Genomic DNA, 8,571 nt, shown 5'->3' on the forward strand with positions numbered 1-8,571 from the left:
AAAAGGAGTGTGGTTGTCAGCATGAGTTAACTTGTCAAATCAATACGATAGACAGCAGGATAATTGCTAATGTCTCCATAAAACACTGGAACATTTGCCTGAAACTTGATGTACATAGTTATGCGACTTCTTTTTGGTTCAACTTGCTTTCATGATAAAATGTTTTCTATTTTTGAGTATCGAAAAACCTGCATATAAAACTGCCCGACTTACTTGTACTTCTTAAGCAGGCCTTGTAAATTATTCATGCCTGTGTGACAAAGCTTCAGTAGTTGATTGCGCATCTTTTCTGATATCTCATTGTTTTTTTTTGTTTCCATATTTCTTTTATCTTTTCACAAAAGCCACATTTTCCAGAGTTATGTCCCAGAAAGTCAGAGAGCAGAAGCAGCTGTGAGGTAGAGAGAAAGAGACAGTTTAAAGTTTTCAGGCCAACTAGGACTCTGCTTTATACATAAAAGTTTAAATGTCCTATTTCGTGCTTCAGTAAGCTCATTATTTCACCAAAGTCATTGCCATAGATGCAAATGTTGCTTTTAAAATCTTCACAGCAGGAAAAAGAGGTTGAACAGAGCACTTTAAAACCAAGTTTTCTTTTAACTTTCCTTCTGTCTTGGCTTGTGTTTTAACGCAAAACTCAACAAGGGCATGTTAACTATAACTTTAACACCACTGAGACAACAAAGTAGGTGAAGAGAAAGTGGGCTTGCTGGAAAGTTACACAAGTCTCATTAACATCATATTTAGTGTCTCCTCAAGCCACAAACAGAGAGGGTTCAAGATGGCTAACTAACTAGCTAACTAAAGCCTGTTATCCTGCTAACTGTAAACTAGTTTTATTTTCTGCATCCTTATGTCCAGATATGACTTGACTTGGTGCTTTTCAACCACAAATACTAGTAACCTTGAACAGAAAGGTTTCTGTAAAACAGCTGAAAAAAAGTATGTCAACTAATTCTAGCTTCTAAACACATGGTAATATTTATATCAAGTGATAATAATAAATGAAAGTATTAAGTGACAACATTTAACAATAATATTCAGTGGCAACATTTAGCATCAAACATTTGGCGCCACACATTCAGCAACAATATTTAGCCACAATAATTAGCAACAACATTTAGCAACAACATTTAGCCACAATAAACAGTTAGCGACTTATTTAAGTGACAGTTTTTAGTGACACCATTCAGTAACAACATTCACTGACAACATGTAGCAACACCATACACTTAGAAACAACATTCAGCAGCAGTTTAAGCAACAATATTTAGCAACAACATTAAGCAACAACTTTTAGCAACAACATTAAGCAACAACTTTTAGCAACATCACTCAAAAACAACATTTAGAGACACTATATAGAGACACCATTTAGTAACATTTTTCAGTGACAATATTCGGTGGCAACAACACTAAGCAACAATATTTAGGCACAATAATTAGCCAAAATAATTAGCAACAACATTTAGCAACATCATCTGGCGACAATAAACACTTAGCAACTTATTTTAGTGACAGTTTTTAGTGACACCATTCAGTATAAGCATTCAATGATAACATATAGCAACAACAAAAACTTAGAAACAACATTCAGATTTAGCAACAATACTTAGCAACAATATTAAGCAACAACTTTTAGCGACAACATTCAGAGACAACATTTAGAGACACTATAAAGAGACACTATTTAGTAACATTTTTCAGTGACAATATTCGGTGGCAACACTAAGCAACAATATTAAGCAATGATAATTGGCAACAATATGTAGCAGTCAGATTCTAGACTGAAATGCCCTCTTACCACTTTGGTCAATGAAGCAACAATGGCCTATGAGGCCAAGAAGCTCCTTTCGTGCTGTGCTGTGATTATAGGTATGAACCACCGTTTGTTTGGAATTATACACTCATTACAATAATGTGTATGTTTTTAGTTTGTCCGTTCACAGCTACTGTAGAAACCTGGCAGTGCAGAATTGGACCACAAAAAAGGGACCTGAGCAAAGTGGATATAAAAGCCTAATCTAAGTAATAGTTTTCACTAACTTTATTCTGCTAAATGTCGCTATTCCTACAGTTTTAGCTCTTGGCTAGCTTTTGCAGTCTCAACTATCACCATAACTACAAATGGTTAATCCTACAAATGGGACAAAATAGTGATACAGCAATACTATACATCCTGTCCTCTCCTCCATGAATAACTTGAGATAGTATGTTTGGTAAGAGTTAGCTCCTGAAGCTAAGAAACAAGCTAGTAGCATGGCAGTCATTTTCTCCTAAATTCAGTGTTTCTATTGAGGAGCTGCATACCTAACATTTAACTGAAAAGCTACTTAATATAAAAAGGAAACTGTTTGAAAAGGTTAAATTTTGAAAAGAATGAAAAGAAATAATTCATTGAATTCATGGAATTACCAAAAGAAAAAAAAAAGTTTAATTCATTTTTACATAAACATCATACTGTTGAATGTTGAATGCTTAGGTGCATGTATTCCCTGGAGAGGGAATCTCTGTAACCTTTTAAAAAAAATAATTTAAAAAAAAAAAAGGAATTTCTTTTTCATGCCCTAAGTAGAATAAAAACACTTAAGAAATCTTGACACAGGCTTTCATATTCATTCATCAGAGGGTTAAACTACATTTAGACTATAGCAAAATAAAAAATTGTGATTTGAAATTGAAGTGGTTTTTGATGAAATGTGCAGTCGGACTATTTTTTTCCTTTCCACAGCAGAGGAATCTCTAACAAGCATCAAGGTTCATCTCCCACAGTGGAAAAGGTTAAAATCCAGTTACAGCTGAAATATTGGTGGTGTCATTTAAAGCAGCGCTTCCTCTCCATTCTCCTCTTCACTGCTGACCTTTTTCTACTGTCCACGTCTCAGCGCTCGTACAGAGTATTTTGGCCACACTCCATCTCTTCCCAAATGAGGCCAACTGAGGAAGTGAATCAATGTGTTTTTCCCCTAGTCATAGGAAACAGCTGTCATGCTGTCGTCGGGTACGGAGCCGGGCTGACTTAATGCCAGAGCCGGCTGGGAGAGTCAGCAGGGAGGAGAGAGCTCCCCCTCTAAAGCCATCACCTGAGTGAATTCCACTCGCGATGCCTCGCAGCCACACTCGCAGCTCTGGGACATAAACAAAGAGGCAGCTCTGCTCCAGCAGGGCTCCTCTGACTGCTGGCACTGAGGCTGGTTTTTACAATATCTGTCCTAATTAACTCTGGATCACTTTTATATGTCCTTGGATCATTTTTTAACTTTTTTTCCTTACTGATTTTGAAGGTTGTGCTTTCAGGTGATTAAATAACGCTGGTGTGTCTTTTCATTGTTAATGGTGATGGGGATTATGGCTCGTTTTAGGGAGTCAGATCATCCCTTTTTTTTTTTACATTACACCAAAAACATATGCAGACACGCTGGGATGGCAACACAACTGTGCTACTGGTTCAGTGTACCAACATATAGTGTTTTTCCAGCCTTGCTTTCAGCTTATACTCGATCCAAAACCTGCATTAATTTTAACATTCTGATTCATTTATACAAGGATGAGATGGACAATGATGAGCTTCAGGCTTCTCTAACTTGAGTTGAATAGATGAGCCCTTCGAATCGGTCTATTGCCATTGATATGGGATCTAGCCATCAGGATCAGATAAGTGCATCCCTAATTTAATATACTTTCTAATGACAATATTAGACTAGAGCCCGACTGATTAATCGGTCGGGTCGATTAATCGGGCTGATTATGCCCATCACCGATTAATCGACATCGGCCAAAATGTAGCCGATTATAAAACATTTTTTGCACTGTGGAGATTCTGTCGCTCCTTCTCCTGTGTGTTTCCGTCCACCATTATCTAATGTAAGACTATAGAGTGACGTTTTAACATCGTGTAAGATGCTTTTTGGTGAGATAAACAGAGATAAATGCTACTGTTAATTCACACGTCCATCATTATTTAATGTAAGACTATAATATGGCGTTTTAACGTCGTGTAAGTTGCTCATTTTGTCTTTACATTTTTAGTTTTTTTTATACTTACTGTGTTTAAAGTTTGACTTATTTATTTAAGGTGTTTACAGTTTGACTTCTTTATTTACTGTGTTTACAGCTTGTTTTTATTTATTATTGGTTTACACTAAAGTTCTTACGTTGACAGTTTTATAATTGAAGTTCCTTGTTTTAATTTAATAGTGTTCTGTCTCTGTCTTCAATCATATGGGTATTATAATAATTTGTGATTATATACAGTATATATCCTGTGTATATCAATGAATTTATTATATTCATCAGCCCATAAATCGGATATCAGTCGATATATCGGCCGATATATTGGATATCAGCTTTTTTTTGCCCCCAGTATCAGTATCGGCATCAGCCCCAAAAATCTCATATCGGTCGGGCTCTGTATTAGACTACAAAAAAAATAGTTTCCCCCACCAAAAAAGGCATTCCCTTGCTAAATCTGACATCCCAGGACTGACACATCACAAATATTGGATGCAGAAATAGGATTGATAAGATAACAAAGCCTGCCTAATATCCTGTGTGCTTAAAATAAAGAAAAGAGAAGTTAAGGGGAATTTTTTCCAAGTGCAAACCTTCAGCATGGGTTTCATTAGCACGACCTGACCTTATCTTCCCGGACTAAACCTTATCTCCCACAGATACTACCAGCATGCATAATACACGTCTACCCCTTTGTGTCAGATGCTGCAGGGCAGAGCCCAAACCTCTCTGCGGGGAACAGATGAACCCCCTCTTTTTTTTTTTTGTCCCTTTCACGCCACAGCTGTACACACAAATATAGGAACACTGCTCTCTCCCTTGTGTTTAACACCTCCTTCATGCACGTATTCACCACAGAAGCTGCTTTGTTAGGAGTCAGGAGGTGACTGTCAGTGGGCCTGTATCCTGTAACACCACATAAGGTTTTGTTTCACCAGGAAGCAATAAGACATTCAAATGAAACGTCTGCTATTCGTGGAAATGTATGCCACGAGTCACAAAAGATACTTCATCTGTTTTAACTAAAGACACAGAGTGTGTATGTGTTTAAACATGAGCCTGATCTCACTCAGTGTATGTACAGTGTGTGTGTTTATGTGTGTGTGCAGAATAGAGGGCGAGCATCTGTGCAAAGCTCACAGACGAGCTGAGGCTCCCTGCTCCATATTCATGTGTTTCCCCATATGCGACCCTCCACTGTAAACAAAGAATATTAAACACACCATACTCAGAGGCCGTCTAATGAACACGTACACATATTACTCTGTGTAATGAATCGATAGAGCCTCCTCTTCCATCAAATATTTATTAGAGCAATATTCCTGAGCCCTTTCAAACTGAAGACTGCTCTGTCTTTGGAGTTTTACAGCAAACCTGCGCTCAGCCACTCATTACAAGACAGATATAAATCCCTGACTTAATGAAACATATTAAGCCCATCAATCATTCGCAGCCAGGTGGATCAAATCACAACAAGAATAATATTTAAAAGGCCATATTGTTTCCATCAACATTTCGTTGTAAAGCTTTCGCAGTATGAGTGAAACATGAGTTGTAGCTGTCTGCTTTTAAATCCTGTTACCCTTTATGGAGACGAATAATTGAGTCATATCTCCAGACCTGTCAGAGTGAGCATACAATCACATCAAGAGTCATCGCCTGGCTACATGTGCTAGAGACTGGGACACTAGCAAAGCATGACAGCATAGTGGAGTAGCCACAGCCGTTGTGGTTATGAGGACTGTGGTAATAGAAAAGCCTGCTGTCCCCCTGGGACCCCAAAGCAAACCGGCTGACAGGTTCTTAGAGCCGCCCAGAAACCTCCAGAAAGCCTCTGAAAGCTCGAACACCTTGTAAAAGTGACGGACCGCAGCTGTCCTGGACTCCTGACACTCTCCTCGCCGCCCATCTGCTGGGACAGACTCCGAGTTTCAGAGCTCTCCACCTGGCTCTCAGCTCATCTCTCACACCAGGACACAGATTCTTGTTAGTGAGTGTCAGACAGCTGAAGACAGGCGCTGAAAAGAAAACTAAAACTGTCTATCTGTATATTGAAAGGTGAAAATAACCCATTTTTGGGGGGCATTTTGTACATTTTTGAAACTATTTTGCATTTAAACAAACTGCAGTGGAATCCCTGTGCTCTGTTTAAGCTGGAGAACAAACAGCTATTGGGCTCCCTCTATTGGCCTTTGAGCATCTATCTGCATGTGTCCAGCAGCAGGTTACAAGAGTACTCTATAGACTTCTTGTTCATGGAAATCGTTAACATGTATGTACAGCTGACTACCCTCATATGTAGATTTACCTTAAATATCTGCATGACATGATTTCCACAGTCCAAACAAAGAAACTGTTTCAGGTTAGCAAGTGAGGAAGCTTTTGAACTAACAATTTTACAATATGATTTTTTTAATAGTTGCACATCATTTTGCGCATAGCTTTCTAATTTTTCATTTCCCAGTACCAGTCCAATTGTAGTCCCGAGGAGCATCTCTGGAACCAGCCAGCTTACTGTCTCTCTGCTGTTAGACATCAAAAGATCATGCCTCAACTCCTGCCTCATCATGGAAAAGCATCTGAGGCAAACTGCTCTCACAGGGCACTTGATGAACTTTCCAAAGCATATCTTTTGTTTGAGTTGTCTTGTGTCTTTATATGTTTTTTTTCTTTTAAATTGATATTCAATTTTCTTTGTACACATCTTTAAGCAGAGGAAGTCTAATATTTTGAGGAATAAAACCAAAAACAGCCATTTTTATCTGCAGAGACAAGAAAGTGTCCTTGCAGAATTATTTGAAAACGTCTTAAGTATTACTGAATATGATTAAACTCAAATGAGAGCTAAACCCTAAAAAAGTGTTTAAATCAATTCTGAGGGAGGTAAATCAACTCTGGACTTATCTGTGCACTTTTAAGTCAAGAAAAATACATAAATAAATAAAATAATGATTTCATGATCGAACTTGGACTTCCCTGACCACTGACCCACGGATAAATGTTGATATATGTTTTATATTTATTCAAGAAAACAGAAAGAGTTAGAAGTTACCAAACTGTACCAACTATGGTACCTTTGCATGAAAAAAAAAAAAGTTGCAATTTTTTGTCTCATCAAATGGGTTTACCAATAAAATATTTTTTGACTCTTTAATAGACAGCTCATTCCCTGTCAATCATATGTTTCATTTCTGCATCGAAAAAGGTTTGTTTTCAAAAAAAAAAAAAAAAAGTGATTTAATTTAGTAATGAAAGTGCTGATATCAGACGCCTCAGATAAATAGGCTTGCTAAAGCGAGTAACTGTAATTTTAATACCTGGACTCTTAATTTAATACTTGCTAGACATGAGCGTGTCTTTATTTTCAGTGACCAGGTAATGATCAGCATCGCTGAATCACCCGAGCTGGTGGCTGCTTCATGTTTTAATTAGACAACCCTATCCCCAACTATTTTCCCCGTCAATATTGTTACCAGAGCCCAACTTCTGAACCACTCTCTTCTTCTCCACATGAATTATTCATAAACTAAAGCAGCAAAGCCCAGATCATCCATCAACATCAGGGCTAAATACATAAACAAAATTATTCACACAAAGTCAGCTCTGAATCTTCGTTTAGGTGTTTAGCGAGTGGCCTGAAACACATGATGCTGATTATTTCCCTTTCAGAGAGAGGTTGTGGCGCAGCTCGTATGGATTTAGCCAATTTACCTGCAGTTCAAGGAGCTCTATTCATTTTCTGGACAATTACAGCAGTGGTGGAGAAGTAGTGCTATTGAATAAGACTTAAAGTGGAAGTCAATTTAAAATTTGTCATTGTAGAATTCATTACAGAAAGTTTGTGTAGTTTACTGGAGCAGAATCAAACTTTCCAACCAAGGAAATTGGATAGAGATGTTCTGATATGTAGGCTGGGATGGTCCTTTAACCCTGACTCTAAAACTAACAACTCCTCAAAAACCAATGTGAAAAAACACTCCTGTCACTTAACAAGATGCATTAGTAAACCTTTCGGAACCACTAATATCACCATTTTATGGTCTAGATAAGAACAATGCAGGAATATTACCCTGAAAACAAGCTGCACACCCGAGCTTAGCTAACGTTAGCTGGCCAAACATCAACACTTTATATCCTGTCTCAGTTGAAAAGGGTCATGGAGTTCCAAATGTGTTTTTTTAGCCTTTTTAAATCTTAATTTCAAACTTTCAAAAAATACAGCACCAAAAATTTAACAGGAAAGTAATACAACATTTCCTGCTTGGTCTACCCTGTGCCGATTTCTATGTGTTGCGCTTCAGCAAATATAGAATTCTTGCACATCTGCTCTCGGGGACTCAAGATTGCTGGATCTTAAACAGAGCCGAAACATACCAGAGCCAAGGAAGTGAAGGGAAATACATTAACTTGAATTGAAAGCTATCAGCTTAGGTGTCAAGACCGGAGTGGAGATGGACCATATGCAGATCTAGTGAATTTTAATGCCAATATTTTTCCAGTGATGATTGCCGTACACTTTTAACTAATAGCGCACTGTTCTTGTCACTAAAGTGGTTCCTA

The sequence above is a fragment of the Halichoeres trimaculatus genome, unplaced genomic scaffold (assembly GCF_033239565.1).
Source record: "Halichoeres trimaculatus isolate MK-OKI-2021-1 unplaced genomic scaffold, fHalTri1.1 fHalTri1_scaffold_9, whole genome shotgun sequence".
In the NCBI taxonomy this organism is placed as follows: Eukaryota; Metazoa; Chordata; class Actinopteri; order Labriformes; family Labridae; genus Halichoeres; species Halichoeres trimaculatus.